The sequence below is a fragment of the Plectropomus leopardus genome, chromosome 9, assembly GCF_008729295.1.
Source record: "Plectropomus leopardus isolate mb chromosome 9, YSFRI_Pleo_2.0, whole genome shotgun sequence".
In the NCBI taxonomy this organism is placed as follows: Eukaryota; Metazoa; Chordata; class Actinopteri; order Perciformes; family Serranidae; genus Plectropomus; species Plectropomus leopardus.
The window spans coordinates 13,946,365-13,969,748 of NC_056471.1; the positions used below are offsets into that span (position 1 = coordinate 13,946,365).

General features: G+C 40.2%; 1 protein-coding gene across 1 annotated transcript in view; it reads right to left on the bottom strand.

The window, feature by feature from the left end:
- The window catches only part of frmpd3 (FERM and PDZ domain containing 3), a 50,913-nt gene extending 27,895 nt beyond the window's left edge, over window positions 1–23,018 (bottom strand). The window contains exon 1 of the mRNA XM_042493447.1: window positions 22,982–23,018. The gene's annotated coding sequence lies outside the window, so the exon portion shown is untranslated. The remainder of the gene's footprint in view (window positions 1–22,981) is intronic.
- Between the last annotated feature and the right edge of the window lie 366 nt (window positions 23,019–23,384).

The following is a 23,384-nucleotide window of genomic DNA, read 5'->3' on the forward strand; positions in this document are numbered from 1 at the left end:
GCATCAGAGATGAGTATTCCTGATGTTTGAGGGACTTTTTACATGATTTTTGAAACAATATTATGTATATTTTTATTTTTAAAGTCGTACAAACTTAATTGGCTTGTTTTTGATAAATTCTGTGCTTTTTTTCTTTCTAATACTTGGGCATTGTTCTGTTAACTCCTTAGTTGTCTTACCTGCAGGACAAGGCTGTTTAGTAGAGAGTGAAAGCTCTGTGAGCTTGTGTTCAGGTTTTCACCATTTCCTTATCATGTTTATATCTTATTAAGTTTATATCTTAAATAAAAATCTAAACTTTAAGAAATTTCAATTTAATATAGTTTTGTTCGCAGAAATTAATGAAAAGCTGAGATTTAGGCCAACAATATATTTTTATAAAAAGTTTTCTTATAAGAAGTCCTTGGTCCTTGGCTTTGGCGACCCCTAGTGGGGGTTGACATCCAGAACCAGTGTTACAAACTGGCAACAAGACACTGCTGCATCACTAGGGTTCCTCAGGACCCCTACTCGGTAAGTGTGGAAATGACCAAAGCAGACTACCTCTTGACGTACAACGGCAAACTTAGAAAAAAAGTTAATGACATCACAAAGGAGTGATATTTCCTTTGGGTGTTTTGTTTATCGTGCGTCTCTCCAAGATGTTAATCTATGAGAGAGTAAGATAGTCTTGGAGGTGCAGGTGATTAAAGCAAAGGTTAAGAAGGATCTGAAAAGGTGAATGGGGTTTGGAGTAGATGTGACTACTTCACAATGGAGTTCACAACCTTGAGGAGGATACAGCCCATAATTTCACTTTCCTCTCCAGATTCCATTAAGTAGAAATGCAAACATGGAAAACAAACCCTCCTTCTGAAAACAGATTTCAGATGAAACTGTGGTTCTGTTAACACACGGATCGTGCTTACCTGGACTGAACTCCCTCCACATCTCTCTTTCCTCCTCTCTGATTTACTCTGTTTTTGTTAGCACCTCGACTAAGACAAATGAAGATGAATGATGGCAGACAGGCTTTATTATGCTACGTCCTACAGTTTTATCTGAACAGTATAAACAGGTGATTCTACGACTGTCACACATCAGTGATTTATTCACATGTATCCACAGAGAGTGCTTAAAATGACCTCTATTTCTTTACTGTGATAAAGGCTAGAGATCTTTTGTACTGCCTTTACTGATTCAACATTTTTCATGCTGTGGTTGACAAGACCTTTGTGTCTGAGCTTTCTTGTAGATCTGCAAGAACTGAATGAGCCTAAAGACATGATCAGACAATCGAGACATTGGCTAAAACTCAGAAGTTGGCACCCTGTCACTCTCCTGTGATCTCTGTCAGGCACATCCTGATATAAAAAACCATGATGAAAAGCAACCTCTGCTTGGTCAATGTTTGAAGACCTTCTTGGTTCCACCATACAGGATTTGGGTGACCTGTTGCTCTTTAATGTAGCTGCTCCTCTGAGTCACTTCTGTAGCATTCATGTGATCATTGCATCACATGACCTTCTACACAACATGGAAATTAATATCCCACCTACCAGAGTGCACAGTCTGCAGACCAGATTAACCCCACAACCTCTCTGCTAAAGAGTAGCCATAAGCTGGCGCCAGACGTTCTGAAGGGACCAAAGGTTGGAGTGACACCACCATGCTCTGTATGTCAGTGTCTGGTCTGAGTCTCTTATATTGACTTTTACTTGCTGTGTCTACTCTTATTTTACTCTGATCACAAAATAATTAATTTAAAATTTAAAAAATATTTTTTGGCATTTGTTGTGGGCCATGTAGGGCTGAAGTGATTAAATGGTCAATCAATCTAAATTTACTGACAACTAATTTAATAATCCTTTAATCGGCTCAGTCTTTGAAGGAACTTTCAAGCAACCATTCTCATTATCCAGCTTCTGCAGTGTGAGGATTCAATGTTTTACTTATTTATGTGTATGAATACCATGGGGCTTTCGACTGTCTGCTGAAAACCAGTTATTAGAATATGCCACCTTGGCTCTGGGGATTTCTAATTGGCTTTATTAACCATTTTCTTACATTCACAAGGTAAAAATATGCAGTTTTCAAATTGATCTATCATCAAGCATAGGGAAGTCTCTAGAGTTTGCATCATGTCTTCTCGTAGATGAAGGTAAATAGAGCTGAAACAGTAAGGTAATTAGTCAATTAGCTGGGTTGACAGAAAATTAATTTTAATTAGCAATAATGTAATAAATTTTGATAATCTACTAATATTTATGTCATTTCAAGCAAAACATCAATAAATAATTTGTTATAGCTTCCCAAATGTGAATATTTGCTGGTAGAATCTGTCATATATTGTTATGGACTAAATTATGTCTGAGCGATATCCACCAAGTTGGCATATTACAATGTCCACATTAAAACATTGTGATGATGATGACATTGTTGTAGAACCCGACCTGACCCACGCACTGCGAACTTTATGCATTGTAGTAGCCAAACTGTTAGAACTGAGGACAGAGACAAGGACAGAGACAGTAAGGAAGGAGTGTGTTTGTGTTTGAGAGAGACAGACACAGAGAGAGAGAGACAGACACACAGAGAGAGAGAGACAGACAGAAGGTAAGAGAAGGTGGAAGGTGGAGTATTGTATGCATTGTATGGGCTTTCACAGCACTGCACGGTAACTGCACTGAAAACCACTTTCCTCCAAGAGCGTTCCCCCAAAAGGTAAAGCGTTTTTAAAAGTGGCTACTGCCACCACCATCCGTGGCTGTGATAAAAGGCAGGTGCTCCACTGAACACTGGCAGAGGTACAAACTAGCTTGTAGCTGCATACTTTTTCAAAACAATGAAAAACACTGAAAGATTTCTACATATTTTGATAATTTACCAGTCATCTGCAGTTTGGTGAAAAAGTTAACCCAGGCACAATTTTTCTTATGGCTGTTCTTGTAAGTTTCTAGCGGACTCCAAACATTACCATTATTAGCTCGTCCATCTTGTCTTCCCTTTGCCTCTGCATCTGTTTTCTCACTTTACTATACCATGAAATTTTTAAAAACCTTTTCTCGACATACTGTACTATTACTTTTTTGCACTTTATAGGACACACTACATGATGATGCTGTTTTATGTCATATACACTATGGTATGCTATTTTGGACAATATAATATACTATGACTTTTTTTTTTATAGTTTTGATAAAATCCTATATTAAGTTTTGATGAAGGTTTTAATGGCAAACTATACTATGAAATATTTATGACTTTTTGACGGCATACCATACTATGATTTTTTTGTTATTTTTGAATGTCATACTATCCTATGACTTTTTTATGATATTTCTGATGACATACTATACAAAGATGTTTTCATGCCATTTTGGAAAACATAATATACCATAACATTTCCCTACTGTTTTGGATTTCATACTACACTATGACTTTTTTATGTGTTAAAGCCTCTTAAGTAAAATTAACTTACTCAGACTGGTGCTTTGTCACTTTTTGACCTTCCTCCCTGAACCTGTGATGTTTATATAATGTTAAAAACAAGGTGACAATTGCTGTTCACCTGTCTGGCAGCTTACAGTTCTGGTAGATAAATCAGATTACGTTATAAGCATGCAATGATTGCCATTGGCGCCACTACATCCTGGTGTTGGTGGAGACAGAGGGGCTGGGGCTTTTAAATTACAATGTCATGCTCAGTGGTCGATGACTGAACCATTGATGATGAACGGTGGCATTGTCCATCAGTCCAACACTAAACTGGATATCTTTTGGGTTTGTACTGTTAGAAGGACAGAACAGGAGAATTATGACTATATTCTTGGCTGTTCTAGATCAAATGATTAATCAGTTACTCAAGAAAATAATTGGCAGATTAATTAGTACAGAAAATAATTGCAGCCCTGTAAACTGTTGACTCCGCTAGGCAAACAGAGACACTGTCAGTCCCTGTAGTGATACAATGATACCTTGTTTCTAATTTAGCCGCCACAGGCTGCTGTAAACCAGCTGTTGTTGATCATAGACATAGTCCCTGAGCATAGTTATTGGGTGTGTTTTTGTGTGTGATTGCTTTACGTTCAGTTCAAGTTCAGGACATAATTCAGTTCTTCGAAGCTGCACCATTAATACTGAGAGCGGGCCCCCACAGCTCAGCACAGACCTTGTCGCACTGTAGCAAAACTTTGTCTGACAGCAGATTTCTCCTTCAGCAAGAGTAAGTTAAAACATAGCTTTGCTCTAAAGACCTTGAGCCTGCTTCATTGAGTAGAGATCAATAGCCTGGCCTTCTCTCCGGCGTACAGACGAACAGACAGGCAGATATGGAGAGAAGGGACAGTGAGCTGTGATGGATCAGCACGGTGGTTAAGAGCCGATCGGTCACTGAGGAAAGATGGGTGGAGGAGGTTAGCCAAACAGATGTTCGGCTCTGACGGTCTCTGCAGGTCACTGAGCAGGATCTTGGTTGATAAAAAGAGGATGAGGATAAGAAATGCAGCTCATCCATGTAATAGCTTGTTACGACTTTCCCTCACTTCCCTGGCCATAAAGAAAATATTTATAGAGGGCAAGGGGCAGGCTTTAATGCTGTCCAGAGACTGCGGTATCTCTGTAGAGGTCATAAATATTAGGGCAAACATGACGGTGCTGTCTGGTGAAAGCCAAAGCGGTGTCGGCATTCTTCCTGTTTTTGTTCGACTGCTTTGCCCTCATAACTATATTTTATTATTATTAAATCAGTCACTTTCCGAAGCTCCAGAGTTCAGCATTTAAACCTGAGCCACTGTATAATGATCTGATGCCGGGAACAAGAGACTTTAACATTCCAAATTCAGATTTTATTCTTTTTACGCATTTGGCAATTAATCAAAAATAGTCTGAATACCTGAAATATATTATTTAATGCCATACTCCCTGTCCACATAAAAACTCGCCAAATACCAATGCTTGATCAGTGGCCTGACACATCAAGCCATGACGTTCTGATATCCCTCCAGTGTCAGTTTTGGATGTAAAGGACAACATATCAATTTATGCGCACACATGCATTCTGTCTCTTTAAAATAAATGTACATTTTCACAAGAAATGCATGGTTTTTGCTTGTTAAACATGTACAGCCTCTTGTCAAAATAAACTCAGAATGTTGGTAAGGAACATTGTTTTTAGGTTCACTTCCATAGGTTGAGACAACAAAATTACATTGCAGGTTTTGACAAAAACATTATGGTTTGGCTTAAGATAAATATGTTTTTTACTAATGTGATGTGTCATTACAGACATCCCTAGCGTAATACAGTGTTTCACACAGAATTGGAATGTATGTTTGGCGAAGGGGGCGGGTGGGCGGCTCTCTTGTGTGCTTGTGTCCCTTTTTTTTATCATTCAGTGCTCCCTCTCTAAATTCTGATGTTTTTGTGAGTCTGTGAATGCATCACAGGTGAAACTGGTCATTGCCGCAGCTGCTGTTTGAGGAGTTTGAGTTGTTGTATAGAAAACTGATCTGTCGATCTGCTCAGAGCTGATGAGATCGACGGACGAGAGGAGCAGGTGCTGCAGAATTTCAGACCCAGCACAATGAATGGTTAAGTTTTACTTTCACTGCGTCTGGTGTACAGTTGCTATCTGAGCCAAGAGTGTGGTGAATGAATAAGCGAACTGTATATATATTCCAATAGTGCTCCTAATTGAACGGTCTGGCTCCAAAAATATAAAATCAATAGGTAGCGGCAGATGTTCAATCATGGCAGGCCGCCATAAAAAGATGAATGTGTGGGAATCCCTGTAGTATATTATAAATTACACACTATGTTGTTATTAAAATAACTTGATTGACTTTTGATTTCACATGGGACATGATCCATGCAGTTGTCCTCCTGCTCATTGTATGCGGGCCTTCCTGCTCTTTATTGTACAGCAGTCGCTTGGAGCATCAAAAAACAAGCTGCCTGGTTTCTCTCCATGTGTCAGTATCTGACGCCAGTGGCCACTGACCATGTGTATGTATTTGCCGAGTTGAGACTGAGATCTGGTTGACTATAAGCTGCATATAAGTTCCAGTAAGAAGAGTGGGCTGTTACATGAGGGAGGTTGAAGCTGCCAAGTGTAGAGCTGCATCTCCATAGCACTGGGGTTTGGCGAATGCCACAGAGGCTTTCCTATTAACCATACATTTTAGTCCACTTTACCCATCCATGACATGGCAGACTGCTAAAGTTGAAGCACATACAGTATAAATGAGAAGCAGACACAGAGAACAATTCCCCTGTTACCCTGTGGGACATGCTGAGTCAGATGTTTGCTTGTTGAACATGAATTAAAAAGAAATGAAAAGGAGGAACAACTAACAAATAATGCTGTATTATTGAATTAAACCTGATTAAATAATATGCTTACATGCATTTAACCCTTTATCTGTTAAATATCTTAACACCAACACTTCTCCGTGTGTGTGTATGCATGTACTTGGGTGTGCTTGCTTACTTTTAAATTATAGTGTAGAGCAGTGATAGAGAATTAGTTTAAAAACTAAATAAGGCTGCAGGGCAGTAAAACAGAAATATGTAAAATGAAATCTGGAGCAGAGAAATAAGCAACGTGGAATACTTCCTAAGTGATAAAGCAGCGCAGGGAGAGAAAAAAAACCACCCGTCATAGTTCAATAATCCGTCTTAGATAGCAAGGAGATGCAGTTTCCCAGGCTGGTTATTTTGAATCTATGTTCTCAGGCTGGGGAGGTTCCACTTGACTACATTTGATTCATCAGTCAGGAGCTGAAAGGAGAAAGTCAGGCCCCCGTAGCATTATTCTCTCCCTAAAGTCTACCAACCCGCCTAGGCTCTGACGGGGACTCTACACTGTACAGATTGTGTACCTGCTTTAACTTTCATTCCTGATCTATTTCTTGTTATTTACCTGACCTAACCTTTCAAGTTACTGTAAGTAAGACAGAAGTTTTAAGTGTTGGCATTGCGACCATGCTCCCACCACGGGCTAATACACCTGACCTTTACTAAATTAATTCCAGCCTCTTCCATATTTTTTGTGCAAATGGTTGTGTAAATGAACCCATTAGCGAATAGTTGGCTTTAGCTTTCACTTACGTAGTGAAAATGACATGATAAGCCACTCATGTCCAGCAGCCTGCAGCCAGTTCCACCAACCAGCTGCCCACAGCTGAAAACTAAGAGGCAGAGTGGCCGTGACAGCAGCAGTGCGGCTGTGTCTCTTTGCTGTCACCCTTCAGTGAAGCACACAGCTCTCAGCAGCTCGCCTGACAGCGGAACGACACAGAGTGACACTCATTCTCTACCAAATACAGTGCGGCTGACTCCCCCCTCCTCCTCCCATTGCTGCCACCCATGAGATATCACCCGCATGCCCCTCCCAGCTCCGCCCTTTTGTGACTACCAATAAAGTGCTCTTTGCCTGCAGTGTGCGCTCCTTTCTCACACCCTCCCATTTTCTATATTTGTGTGCCTGACTAACATTCAGCTATGCATCACACAGTGTAAACAAATATTCTGACTCAGATGCATTTCCACAAACTCTCTCTCTGTAATATTAATTCATGCATTGTGCCTAACTGCACACAAAGGGATGTTCCTCTGTATTTAACAGCAAAATAAGGAGCTGAAGAGAGACTATTAAATGAGCTTTGCTTCAACAACAGTTAGTACAACAGTTTTGCCCATATCTCTCATTTACATGTAATAATGACAAGGTGTGGATTCACCATTGCCACACTTCATTACCCACAATATCCAGTCTGACCTCCCTGCTCTGCCCCAATATCACATTAATCACTGAGGTGCATCTTCTTTCTTTGTCATTACTGCTTTTTCCCCGGAGAGCGCTCAAGTTTGTTGACATGACGAGGCGATTGCACTCATTCTGAAGAATATACATCACTGAGTTAAATAAGATTTTGATATTATTTACACAGCGTTTAGCATAGCGTGTTGAGAGCGCAGTAAGCGGTTGATTTGTAACGCAGCCTCCCTGCCGTCTGGGTCTGGCTGGTCTGGGAGCTTCTGAAGCAGCTCTCCCCACCCTTTCTTCCCCTCAGTCTCACTCCCTTACTACTGACTTATCTAGTGCTGGTATGTTTTAGTGGGTGTGCAGAGAATACCAAGTGGCCGCTCCATCAGGGTGTGTAATTATCTGGCCTGCTGAGCTACCATGCCCCTGCTGCCTGTCTGCTTGGGTTCAGCCAGGCCGCACTCCTCCCCTGCCTCAGCTCGGACCAAAGTCCAGCACTGTACAGTGACTATGTGGCTTTTGTTCTTTTTTAGGTTTTCTAATGTGCTGCCACGGTTGTTTTCAGAACCGCATCTTTCCATTTATCTACAAATTCAAATGTTTTATTAATTATTAAATCAACAACCTTTATGGGTGCCTTTTGGGTGTATTATTCAGCATCTATTGTGGCTGGAGGGCTGTCTGGAACAGTGGTGCTGCATCATCTCTTCTGTACTATCATCATTTCACTTTATGTTGAAATAGATATTCTAATTAATTTGTTTTCCCTCACAATATCCACTCCAGGCCAATAAAACACAAGCAATTTTATGGTTAGGTTTGCTCAAAGCACTGAGTTAATGTCAGTGAAAAGATTGTGATCTTGATTCAGTTTCAGACACGGGATGTTTTCAATATTTAACCAAGATCTCTGCCTGACCTTAACCAAGTGTTTTAGGAGCTTAATGTGAATTTCACTCTAAGCCCAAAATGTTGCTTGAGGCCATTACTTCCAATGCAGCGATCAGCTGTTCTCACTCAGGCAGCTGCCTTACTGACCGGTAGCCCACATTACACATATTTTACAGGTTTTGCCGAAAGTAGCATCGACATCAAATACACCGAGCTCCAAAACACCCATCCATCTGCATTGTTATTTGACAGGAGGCAGAGGTTATGACGACAAACACTGCTTAGGGGGAGAATGGTGGAAAAGTTAATTTTGTGCATTTCTGAATTCTCTGAGTTTTGTTACTCTTCTCTCTGAATCTACCCATACTTAAGTAGAAAATCTCAAGCACAGCAGAATACTGCAGTGTTGTTTGTTGCCTTTCATTATGCATTCTTCCTCACACAATCTATTCATTGTTGTGTGGTTGGCATGAAACTGCCCTAACACTAATCACACATGGGGACCAGGACACAAACCCAAATCTCTGTTGCCCAACCATCCATAGCCACCTGCTCTTTATTACTTATTGCTGAGTGTAAGAGCTTGTGTATTGTAACAGAACAATAAGTGGAGATAATCAAGGTTTAAATCAGGTGGCGGTCGGAGAGTTGAGTGATTAGATTAAATCCTGTGCTGTTACAGTGACTTTATTCTAACAGAGGTCCCCAGTTTTTGCAGATTTAATTTGATCAGTCTTGCAGAAAAATATTCAGCCCACAGACTTTATACACAACATAGGCCTGCTTTTGTTTCTAACTTATGTTAACAACTAGTGATGGTGAATGCTGACTGTTGTGTCGCCTCACGTCACCTGTGTCTTGGCCGAAAATTGCACTTGAACACACCACAAAGACTACAGTCAGCAGCCAACCAGCATTTATGTTCTGCAGCTTTGTGAGAGGAAATAACTCTCCATACCAGCAGGAGGCAGTACTCTGTATTCAGCATTCAAAAAGGGGATCTGGGAGACCATTCAAGATGCTAGTTAGACAGTTAGCACATCAACAACCCAACCTGATGGTGAAATAACAAAGGATATTTACTGTGTGCCAGCAAACAATGACACAGACAGTTCTAAACTGTTTTTGCTTTAAAGCTCAATGGCTAAAAATAATCTTTCCTTAAGTAACAAATTTGTTTTGATGTCCACTTGACTTTGTTTTTTGCCTTCCTCACTTCCGTTTGTCTTCTCGTGTACTGAGTTGAACTGCCAATCACAGTCATTTCAATCATTGACAGGCTCCGCAACCTCTACGTTAATTCAGAGTGCTGAATCGGCCTTTAAAAAGCTGACTAGTGCCAACACTGCACAACACAATGAAACTAGGGTGACAGACACTCACCAAAGGCCCAATGCTGACTGATCAATGACAGTTTCCTTGGTGTGTCAGGGCGCTTAGCTTTAATTCATGACGTAGAACCACAACCAAAAGTTGTCTAAAGAAATATATTTTTGCTTATACCACATTTTTTTCCCATTATGTTAGAATACATAGTTGCTCATATCTGTTCCTCCATATGAGTGTGGTAGCTCCTGCATATGTCGGATAAAAAGCAAACAAACAATACTGCATCAAAGCTGCTTAATGAAGAAGATTGTATCTTCTTCTGTTCTCTATTTCAATCTTCCATCTTTGATCTGGCGAGATGGTCCAGGGACTGTGACACTCCATAATATTCTGTCTGCTGTCTACTGCTCTCACTCTCAGTGTGGAGGAAATGAATATATGCTTGGCTGCTCTTAGTGCTTTAATCCATTTAATGCACCCTAGGCAGAGGAGAGGAGAGAGGAATATGTAGCCGGCTGTGGTGCACGTATCTAAAAGAGCTTGACTGCTACGGTGAAGCAGAACCGCTGACTGCTTGCAGTTGTGGTTGCGGTTGTCATTGTCATGTGTAATTCGTTTGCTAGCATTAGTCAGGGTGTTCAATATGTGAAAAAACGGTTCCTTGATATCCTACAAAGAGTAAATAAGTATGCTCAATGAATTTCTCTTTGCGCCGAGCCACTGCTTCCGATCAATGGCAATGTCCCTCTGCAGCAATTATTTATTGACCATTTCACCACCAAATGTTTATTTGTTGTTCCAGCTGGTGATGCAAAATGGCACATTGAATTTTGTTAATAATTCTATAGTCATTCATCCAGTACAATTAATGGGGAAAGCAGACTACTGTATAAAGATCTTCAAAAGACAGCATGTCATATAATTTTTCCTTTTTGTTTTTCACCAAAAAAGTACACCCCCTGTCACCGTTCAGCTCTGCTTTGGGAAGAGTCCAGCAGCATTTATGCTCTTGTATGATTTAATAACTCTGAGAATTCGTTTTATTGAAGGCACCCGATGTGAAGTGTACCTGTGGACGGATGTTTATTCCAGTTGCAAGTGTAGGTGGCCCACTGAGTGATGGCTCCCCCATGAGTTGTGATGAATCAGGCGGCAACTGTGCACTTTTATCCCTGTTAATGGGCTGCGATCAATAATGTAGCTCCATATCAGCAACCACAGAGTGATAACTGAGTATGACGGGGGAGGGAACCACGTGATAATCGATATGAATGTGGAGATAATCAACAAGATTGGAAGTAATGCTCTGGGTGGTCTTTCATATCGAACTTTTAGGAGGACCATTTCAAGGGTACAACCCACGAAATCATCTGTACTGCATAAGAAGTGGTTCACTGAGCCTACAGTGCACTGGGGAACATTTGTGTCATGACGGTGAGGGTGAGAAAAGGAGAAATATAGTCTAATTAGTCACAGATAATAAGCATACGTCTGTTTTCTGTAAGCTTGTCACTGTGTTGTAATTTCGGTTGTTCTTTGACTTAGGAATGTTAGTTTGTCCTTCCCTATTTCTTTTATGACACTCTTAAATGCACTCATCTTTCTACAATTAGGTGCAAAGGCTGTCGTAGGGTGATAGAAGATGCCGCTAATGACACATCTAACATTCAATATTATGTTGCACATCTTTGTAGAGGACTTGTGAATGTCCCGAAGGTGTTAAGTGGCTTAGAGGTGCTCCCTGGCTGCTCCTCGCCTCTCTCCTCAAGGCCCCGGGCCTGTCACAGCTCGTCTCTTCTCCCTCTTCAGCAACGCTGTGTGATAGCGTGTGCTCAGCCATGTGTGTGAAGTTTGAGAAAGCAAAGTTGATTGCAAAGTGGTGGTGTTGTGACAGGGGCACTGAGAGGTTACGATACAGCATTTTGTGTTTGGTTGTTTGGAGAAAGGAATGAACGGCAGGGAAGTCAGAGATCGGGTGAGTAAATTAGATGACTTTGTTTATGGTTTGCAAAATTTAACATGAGAAGTTATGCTTGGAATATTGTTTTACGCTGATACAATTAGACACTGTGATTGGTGTGAGCCGTAGCAATGTCTGAAGACGGAGATGTTTACAGGCATGCAAGCATATGCTGCTCAAGCCTTTTCATCTGATCGTCTGATTTCATTAAGAAAATCAACAACTGTGCATTGTGATACTGTGTACTAAATGACATTGATAGCCTCTCTGTGGCTTCACTGAGCTACAGACACAAACCAAACCAAAGTGAGCACAAAGTTGCCACAAAGATGGAATATGTGCTTACGAACCATTCAAGGTAATTGGTTAGGTGCTACAGAAAAGACACAAGATATTTACTGTGTCCCAATAAAAGCAGCTGTATGTATTGGGACACACGATCCGTGTTGGCAGGGCCATTACAGGGTGGGTAAAACAAGCTGAAAGGCGTCTAACAGTCCTCACAGAAGCTTACCTGTCAGCAAAATTACTGCAGCTTTTTGTTACACAGTGACAAATGTACTGAGGCTTGTAGGGTTCCGACAAAAATGTTTGTTTTTGAGGCTAGGGGCTGCTTCATCTTCAAAGCCACACCTTCACGACTACACACATCTTTCCTCAGGATTGATCTCACGTCAGAACAAGAAGTGATGAAATTTCTGTTTCAACTAAAATTTGTTTGATGTGGTTAATTTTTCGCTGCACACGTGGACAAAATGCATTCATCGGCAAAACAGAGTCTCAAAGTCTCTCACTTTATTTCATCATTAGTTTGGGGGATTTTTTTTAGCTGTGACAATGAGAGGGGACTCCACATGCAATCTGCTTGTGTAGTCAGTCAGTAAGGAGGCAGGCAGGCAGGAAGGCAGGTGCTGAACACTGATATGTTTCTTATCGCTGAGCTGCCTCCTCTCGGCTCATCACAGTCCAGAGCACATCACGCACATGAGCACACACACACACACACACACACACACACATCACTCGCAACAACATCACACCTCCTTGAGTGCGATATAGAGGCAGAGGGAGGGAGAGAGAAGAAAGAGAATCTATTTACATGTTTGGAAGAGAAACTCTTGGGAAATGTTGTGACAGTTGATACACTGCTTTTTCCCCACTGAGACATTAGGAACAAAATTGCATTCTTGAGTTTTTTGTTGGGATTACAAAATAATGAATGACCCGCTGTAGCGACAGAGCCCTTCACCCAGAGTGTCTTATTAAGAGTATAGCCAAGTGCTGCTGCATCACTCAGATTGCGCCAGCATTTTACTTAAGAGCCATAACCAAGAGGAAGGAGGGGAACGGTAGCCAGAAGCTCTGAGGTGACATTTACGATTTTTAAGATGAGAGTTGCGTGTACTTAATTAAGAAATAGCAAGGGACATCGGCCCCTCTCGTCTTCACTGTTCCCCTGGAAAGCTTATTTCATGCTCCAGAAAGCTTTTACATCACACACACACGTGCACAAGCATGTGTGTGTGTCTGTGTGAGAAGGAGCACACAGGCAAACAGAATAATGAATCCAGGATGAAAAGTCTTTAGGCATGAATATATATGAAAGCCCAAAATGTGTTTCTGTGTTACATGGGAACAGTAGTTAGGGTTCAGTGTTAATTTGTTTTGTTTTTTTTTTGACTAGTCAGGCAAGTGGATCAGGAATCTACCTGGCAGAGGTCAATTTTTACTTCCCCCTACATAAATTCTGTTATCCATTAGGTCAGGGCTGTCAAACCCATTTTAGTTAATAAGCCACATACCAAATTATACATAACAACACCTGCAAATGTTTTGCTTTCTTTTAGTGTAAAGGAGTACATTGTGACAATGGTTATCCATTTACAAAACATGGTGATCAGCCTGAGAGGAGACCCTGAGACATGTCTCAGTTTTTTCACACTTAGTCAGATTACTACTCACTATCATTACATGTGCATTTTTCGAAACATTTCCCCTTCCTCGCTTGCCATTCAGCTCATAAACTTTGTCTTTACCAACCGCCATTTTCTAACGAGTGCAGGATCGCTACTGAGCATGTGCAACATGACATGAGAGGGAAGCAAGATGGCTCATTCTTTAGCTCCTTCCATCATCAGCTCCAGAATAAAATAATAATGTGTTTAAATAATGTGTTTAATTCTTTTTTACTAGGCAAGTGAGTTGCTAGATTTATTAGCATGACAGGAAAAAGGGCAATCCTTATTGTTGAATAGTTTGTGTGGATACATTAAAGCCATAGTTTGGGATTTTTGAAGTGGGGCTGTATAAGATTCTTATGTATAGTCAGTGTATTACATACGGTAGCTGGTGGTCAGCACACTTCCGGATTGCAGAAACAGACGGGGCACTTCGACCACCAGCTACTGTATGTAATACACTGACTATACATAAGTAGTATCACATACAGCCCCACTTCAAAAATCCCAAACTATCCTTTTAAACCTCCTTATGCTATTAGGCATACTGAGGATATTGCACTGAAATTTTAAATTGCTTCATGACTTTTTCTCTCATTATTATTCTTATAGAAACACACTCTATCTTTGATATCCACTTGTTTTTGTTGTGTAACTCTGAACAGAGCCTTAATACAGACTTAATATTTTGGTTGCACACTAAAAACATGCAAACATTTTTATGATCAATTAATCTCAAGGCAAATCCAAAAACAATGAGCCCAAGTTTCCATCTTCAGATTGCTTATTTGATCTAATCAAAAGCCCCCAAACCCAAAGATATTCAGGTTACTATAATAACTTACTTTCAAAATAGCAAATATTCACATTGGGGAAGTTACAAGCAGTATTTATCTTATGAAATATTATTTTGCTTAAAAAATTATTAATCACACATCAAAATTTTGTGATACATGTCCTGCCAGTAGATTAAGCATCTCATCATTTCAACTCATAATGTAAAAATCCCTTTACTCATCACATTTGACGTCACAACTTTACGCAGTGTTGTTTCAAAGGACTATCGGGGAGTTAATCGAATCCATTCCATCATTATTTTACAAACCATAATGGCATCTCACTTTTCTTTCTTTTCTAAAATACCTGTGGACTCGGTAGGTTGTAATTTACATATTCCTCAGGTTGGTGATCACCATAGCAACCTGTTGAGCATGGAGCAAAGTGTCATTTCCACAGTGCAGCAGCTGTAAGCCTGAAGGCTGAGGAGCGAGGACAGGTTATGAGTAAGACGATACACTGCACGAACCCTCAAGACTACATCTGCATGTAGCTCTACACCAACATCATCCTCTTACCATGCTGGTCTTTCTATTCTCTGTCACTCTTTTTCTCTCTCTTTCTCTTTTGCTCATCCTTTATCTTTTGCAGAAATGAACAACAGTGTGAAGATATGTCACTCTAGCAACACATACTGTACCTGGAGGCTTACATCGGTTAATTCGATGCATGTCCTTGAATTCACAGTTAAGCATAGAAATGCTAATGACATTTATTGTGATTTGGGATTTGTGTAAAGCTTGGTTTATTTATTCAGCTGTGCTCAGTTCACGTACATGAACATACTGATGTGCACATGTATGCATAGTGATGTAAAATACGGTGGGATGCAGATGACCTGTGCAAGGCTGCTCTGCTTGTCCTATTAAAGTACATGTCACATGGCATCACTTGAGAAATAACATGATTGATTTAGAAGAAAAAAGGCATCTGTGTGTGTGTGTGTGTTTGGCATCTCAGCATGTATGCAGCTCCATCCATAATCTTTATCTTCTTTGCGTTCTACTACAATAAATCTGTCTAGGATTTGTCCGTCTCTCTCTCTTTCTGTCTGTCTGTCTGTCTGTCTCTCTCTCTCTCTCTCTCTGTCCGTCTCTCTCTCTTTCTGTCTGTCTGTCTCTCTCTCTCTGTCTCTCTCTCTGTTCGTCTCTCTCTCTTTCTGTCTGTCTGTCTCTCTCTTTCTGTCTGTCTGTCTCTCTCTCTCTATCTCTGTCTGTCTGTCTGTCTGTCTGTCCGTCTCTCTCTCTTTCTGTCTGTCTGTCTGTCTCTCTCTGTCTCTCTCTCTGTTTGTCTCTCTCTCTCTTTCTGTCTGTCTGTCTCTCTCTCTCTGTCTCTCTCTCTGTTCGTCTCTCTCTCTTTCTGTCTGTCTATCTCTCTCTTTCTGTCTGTCTGTCTCTCTCTCTCTATCTCTGTCTGTCTGTCTGTCTGTCTGCCTGTCCGTCCGTCTCTCTCTCTTTCTGTCTGTCTGTCTGTCTGTCTCTCTCTCTCTCTCTGTCCGTCTCTCTCTCTTTCTGTCTGTCTGTCTCTCTCTTTCTGTCTGTCTGTCTCTCTCTCTCTGTCTCTCTCTCTGTCTCTCTCTCTGTCTGTCTGTCTCTCTCTCTCTATCTCTGTCTGTCTGTCTCTCTCTCTCTATCTCTGTCTGTCTGTCTCTCTCTCTCTCTCTCCCTGTCTGTCTCTCTCTCTCTCTCTCTTGTGCCATCTCTTTGTTATGTACACACACATGCATATGAATGTGTGTATGTATGTGTGGGCGTCCCTGCGCGCCGTCAAGCTGCTGATTTCCAAGGAGTTAAATAATATGTAGCCACGAATAGCATTTGGCAGGTCCAAGCACCATGGGAACTGTGAGGCAAGTCAGCAGTGTAGTGATTTGTATAGGCCGGGCGTTGCTGCATTTTGCATCATTTTACAAAACTGCCTAAAATATTGAATTAAGAAAAGTACCATAGAGCGATGAGTACTGATTAGCGAAGTGGCATTTACATTTGAACATTCTGGAAATTTGGTATGCTAAAGGGAGGATTACAAGTTGTGGCCAGTTGTGTCAAGTGTTTTGAAGATTGAACTTTGCTTCTAAAAGTTCAGGCTCATTTTGTTTTGCTCACGGCAGCTAAACGATTATGAGTGCCAACAGTCATTTAATAACTTTAAGTCTTGAGTTTCCAAAGACACTGCATGCCAAATTCAGAGATTATTGGATCAACTTCTTAGAGAAGTTTGTAGACAGGACAGAGCTGTAATTCATTCTAGTGTTCATGCATTCAGCCTGTACTCTTCATAAGAGCACATTCTTCTTCTTTAAGTCTTGGAAACCTACATCCCATTGGACCAACTTAAGAAGTGGTTGCTTGGGGAATACAGCATGATTTTATTTAACTCAGAAACACCAAACAAAAAACAAACAGAAAAGACTATTTTTGCACCGTGGAGATCATTTATAGTGATTAAATATGATTGTTTTTTAATTACCGGTCTTCAGTCGGGAATACTGTTTATTTCTCCATTTAATATATACACATCTTTCTTAAATCTAAATCGAAATACCAAAATCTCACTGCCAAAATATAGTATGTATTCAGATTCTCACTTAATATCATCAAACAATATTACCCCTCCTTTGTTCCTTGATCAGTAAAGTCCACTCCAATTTTTAATTAAATCAGTGTTTAAGAGGAGGGGACCTTTTGTGATATTTTCTTCTGGTTGTGCCAAAATTCTAAAACTTTTCAAACTTATACTGCATTCACGTGCTCTTCAGGTCTCATTTCCAGAGTTGGGAAACATTAAGAAAAGGTGGCAACATTTTGAAGCTTTATATTACAGTCAGATATTGCCCCAGATTTGTTGCTACACCAGTACATCCCCTAAAACTATTAAAGTATTGCTTTACCTATATTACTATCCAGGGTCATTTTGTATGTTGATAATTTTTTTAATAAACGTATTAGCTGTAGAAAAGTCGTTTTACCAGTTTGTGTTTTATTTAGGCTTGAAACTTTGTAGTGCTATCAGTTTGTTAATATTCAGTTGTTCCTTTTTTGTCACTGTAAATGTAAGAGCACTTTAAAGCTGTTTAGTACGAGTGAGAGCCCTTTTTTGTTTGTCATTGCCATGTTTTCTCTCATTTCAGATTGTTTAGGAGCTCAAGTTGGAAGCTTGTCTTTTGTTTAATTTTTTTTGCATAAAAAGTTTAGGGTTGAAAATATTAACTTTTGTTTATTGTTGTGGTCATGGCTCAACTCTGATGTTTGAGATAAACTGCTAACTTTGATTTCTGATAACTACTGTATAACTGGCCTTTCTTGTAATTGGAAATTGGAGTCACACTGGGACATAACAGTAGACTAATGCTGAGGAATAACTTTTCTCACTAATTTAGGTCATTTTATGTTGTTCTCTGCTCTCTGAGGTGTTGCTCTGATTTGAGGCGGCGTTCACATGAATTCTATTAGTGGAGAAATCATTTTCTCCATTAGTCCGACAGCACATGAACACAGGTTCATTCAACATTTGTATATGATGGTACTGAATGTATAGAGGTTTATAAATTGCATTACTGGTGTGAGCAGCCTAAACTGACGGTCTGATGTGGATATTGCAACATGAACAAAGACAGAAGGACACAAATTTAACTCTGATCATGATGTACTGTAGTTTTGAAGGTGAAAGTGGTACTTCAGCACTTTGTACTTAGACCCATTAAAAGAAAAGCAAGAAACTCTTAACTGATATTTGAAAGGTGAGACCAAAATTAATAACACTGGTAGCAGAAAAGGGGAAATTAAGCACTTGTAGAGATGAAGTAAAACTTAATGTCCACCACGTCCTCTTCGGAGCTGCATTTTACTTGTCAAAACCATTTTTGTAAATCCATTACCACTATGCCCCAAGTCTTTCACATGTATTTCTGTATCAGTCATTCCTTTAGTGGGAAAAGTGGTTGTCAAGATGAAACTCTCAGAATACATAATGACTTCATTAGTGGTCCTTCCCTGTGATTAATTGGAGTGCTGTGTCACCCAGTGTGACAGAGCCGCTCATTGCCAGACAGTGTTGTGACAGGAGACGAGCACCATGTTGATGAGTCTGGAGACGATCACACACACTGATGTACACTTGTAAGACACACAAACACACACACACACACGAGTAAGCGGCATCCTCACACACATCCCGCCTTTATCTGAGTGTGAAGATCCCGCTGAGATCAAGAGGAGGATTACAGAATAAGACCTGGCCTAAATTCAGTCAGCTTTTCAAAAAAAAAAAAAAGGCGCTGTCTACCTGTGATCGACTGATTGCAATTTCACCGTTTTGCCAGCGATGATTAGCAACAGCAATCTCTGCTTCAATATTTACAGCAGTTCTTGATATCAACATGTTGGCATAAGCTCAGCTGTGTTCACGCCCCCAAAGAGGCTGGCATCTCTCTATCTGAACTGGAGAAGAAAGACATGCAAGGGGCCTCAGAGCCTCTCCACTCAAGGGGCCAGAGATAAGAAAAATCCATCGTGTTTGATGGCTGCTGTAAGCTCACCATCACAGAATATTCAACTGCAAAGAGCAAGAAAAAGAAAAACAAGTTGTATCCACTGAAAACTGAGGGAGGGAGAAGTAGAGGTGCAGCCCTTAAGTAAATGTCAGGTGCAGGAGATGCACAGAGAGGTCAGGGATGAAGCGAGACAAGAGGTCACGGTGTCTAGATAAGAGGAATCTAGCAGAGGTTGAGGATCAGTCTGCTGGTTTTGGACTGGTAAATGCTCCCCACTAGGATACCAGACTGGCCTTTGATGGGCTTGTCTGACTGATGTCGGCTCTAACAACTTTGAGCAGGGTGTCTGGAGTCTGTACAGCAGGGAAATGCATTGCGGTCCTGCAGCAGAGCTCAGCTCCTTGAAAAGTGAGATCTCCACAGAATAAAGTCAAACGGCAGACTGTTATTTAATCAATTTGATCAATACAGCCATTGAATCAGGTCAGCTCCCATATCAGTAACAGAGAAAAAGAGACCTCTTAACCGGAGGGGATAGCTGTTTGAGACTGTGACTCAATGTTTAACAGCAGTTTCACTGTATTAAAGTGCATCTATCTTTGGAAAATGTACAGCCTCTGAGCAGATCTCTAACCTGTCTCAGGGTGGCTCAAATAATTTAACGCCTCTGTGGAGTCCTGGTTACTGTCTGTTTATCCATTTCTCCCAGAGTTATCAGTCTGATTCATTTATTAAGAAATAGAGTGCGGAAAGTGTAAGGTAAGAGTCCAATACATTCCAGCTTAGCCACATTTGCATGTGATTAGGTGTCTGCGAAGTATGTAAGAAGTATTTCCTCTTTTTCAATAGTATGCATTTACATGCATTCATAAATCATTGAAGGTAACAGATCAGAAATGTTCCCGCAAAAGCATCATATGCATACCACACACGTAGAGATGCAGGTGAAAAACAAACTCCCCTCTCTCTGCCTGTGATAGCAGCCCCTTCCATATGCTTAACTGTTTATATTCCCCCCTGGCAGATCACAGAGGGTTTTTTTGTGCTGCATCTATGTTGTCTATCCCTGGTGCACCAGCTCCTCTGTGGCCTCCTCCACTCAGCACAGTTTACTTAAACCTCTCTGAAATGGTGAAATGGTCCTCCAGCGGCACTAAGATATTTAGGAGGGGCACTTTTGTTTTGGAATGCAACAATATGCAGCTGTGCAGTTAGAGGGAAAAGTCTATGTATTTGCTTCTCATCAAAAGGAACAGTTCACCCTTAGATCAAAATTACACAATTTTCCTCTTACCTTTTGTGCTATTTCTGAGTCTGGATTGTTTTGGTGTGAGTTGCCAAGTGTTGCAGATATCGGCCGCAGAGTTGTCTGCTTTCGCTTTAATATAATGGACATAGATAGCACTCAGCTTGTGGTGCTTAAGTGCCAAAAAATGCATTTGAAAAACTCAACAGAAATTATTCTTATAAGAAATCATGACCCAGTTACTCAAGATAATCGACAGACCTTGTTGTGAGCAATTTCATGTAGGAACTGTTTTCTTTCTACCAAACCACAACCCCAAATCACATCACTGTGCAGAAGGAAATGTGCATCTACTCATAGCTGAGGGCTTGTGCTCATGACAGCGTAATTTGTAAACATTAACAGTGTCCACCTTGAGCTGTAACGTTAACTAGTTCAGTGTTCAGTGAGCTAGCAGTAGATGCACACTTCTCTCTGCGCAGTGAAATGTTTTGAGGGTGTATTTTTGTAGAAAGAAAGTAGTGTCTATATGAAGCTGCTCGCAACAAAATCTGTTGATTATCTTGTGTAACTTGTTGCTGCCATGGAGTTTTTTGTTTTGGTTGTTTGTTTCTTTGTGTGCATGTGTGCTTTAAGCACCATGAGCCAAGTGTCATCTAGTTCCATTCAATTTGAGAGAAAACAGACATTTCTATGGCCAACATCTCCAACACTCAGTAGTTTGTACCAAAGAGAAGCGATAAATAAATCAATGAATAGCACTACAGGTAAGTGGAAAATATGTGTTTTTTTTTTTTAATTTGGGTATGAATTGTACCTTTAAATTAAACTTTATAGTGTTTCTGGGATATGTTTTTCTGTTTGTTAGTCCATCAGTCCAGTTGCTCCAGACTAAAAAAAGCTCATGGTTTACCTGCAAAACTAACGCCAACCAAACTTAGCTGTAGTATATTTAATGCTAATTATCAAATTATTAAATTAATGGTGATTAATGGTCAATGCGGTTAACATTACAGCTGCTAAACATCAGCATGTTAGCATGCTTGAGAACTGCAGTCTGTATAGGAAGTGTAATTAATTCATCAGCAGAAATAAAATGACACATTTACACAGAACTCCAGCCACTGGGGATGTGAATGTTTTTTTTTTTTTTGACAGCTCCTGATGGCACGTTTACAATCTTAACATCTCCCAAAGATGTTGTAAATATCAGCTCAGCATGTTACCCACTCTCAGCTGAAATAGAAGCACTGCAGGCTTTTCCATCTCAGTTTTACCCGCTTCTCGACCTATGTTAATATGTTGAAAAGCAAGGTGATGAAATATGCGGCAGTGATTCTGCACTGAGGGGGTCCTAACAAGCATAAGTGGCCACCTCTCTGAGAATAACTGGGCCCATGAGTTGATTGTAATCCCAAAGCGCTGTGGGCATAAACAGCATGTTTTTGATGTCTGAACATTGTCTTTTATATGCTAATTAAGGAAAGATTCCAATTGTTGACTAGTATTTTCTTTTTGCAAACTAGTTTCAATTCCACTTTGCTTAACACAATAAAGAAACAATGCTTCAATAGGCTATACCTCATTCTAAAACAAACAAAAATATCAGTAATAATTATTGTAGCATTAATTGCAAATAAACAGTACATTTCCACATAATTGCTTATGACTGCAGCACATTTGATGATACTGTATTGACTGCAGTCATTTACTCTGCAGCATTATTAAACCCCCTCACACACATCCCGTTATGGCAATAGCCATTGGCTGATGTACCTGGCTATAACAGAGAACCCTCCACTCTGCATCAGCTCTCTGCTCACTGGCATGGAATCAATGCAGAATTGCAGATGTGAGCAAAAGCTGCAGAGGACACACACACACACACAGACACACACACACACACACACTCACACTCACACTCACACTCACACTCACACACATACATATACACATACACATACACATACACACACACAGAGACTGCTGCTACCTGCTTGATCATACCTTCACTGCAATATCATGACAACAGAGGCTTCCTACCAAGACAGAGTTTGTAACCTCTAACAGGATATAAGTTATGTCTCTTTTTAAGAGAGAGAGAGAGTGAGAAGGTTAGAGGGTAAAGCACTGGGAATAATTATGCGTGACTTATTTTAAACGGCCTATTAAAGCAGAATGATCAGTCAGCGAGAAAGAGGTTATGCATTTAAGCACAATTTAACTGTATAGCTTTTGCCTATGGCTCGCATTGATAAAGGATTTATCATTTAATCCTTGTAAGATTAGGTTTTATATCCTTTTGTTAGATCAAACTGAAGCGGAAGAAGTCGAAAATCTTTTTTTCGTATGATTCATGTTCTTTCTAATAGTCCTTATAGCTTTGAATTGGGTTTAGCTTTTTTTCTACTGTATAAATGATCTCACAGTGTGATATTAGCACGAGTATCCTTCGGAAACCATGTACAGCTTTGGCTCATAAAAACCTTGGAGAAAAGGGAAGGTTTAAAAGTCTACTTACGATCTCTGAATGCTGACTGGTGGACAGGAGTTGTTTTTTTATTTTTAAGCAGGGGTCTCCCACATGTGCTCACGCACACACACAGGCGACTGGTCCGTGGGGTGTTTTCCTGTTGAGAGACACAAAAACACAAGAGTTGAGTGCTCATCAAAGTAGATGCTGAATAACAAGTAGCTGCTCAGCATCAGTGTTGGTACTTAAAATGGCCCTGTAAAACAGGTAAAAATTAAGCAAAAATGTTAAATAATATATAGAAAGTCCCTTGAATAATAGATTTATATTTAAAAACTGTGAGACATATTTAAATACTATTAAGAATAATAGTGTGTGGGTGAGTGAAGTCGGCGCAGCGGTTTTATTTAGCTTAAATATTTATTAATTTGTAAGATTCATTCTTAAATCC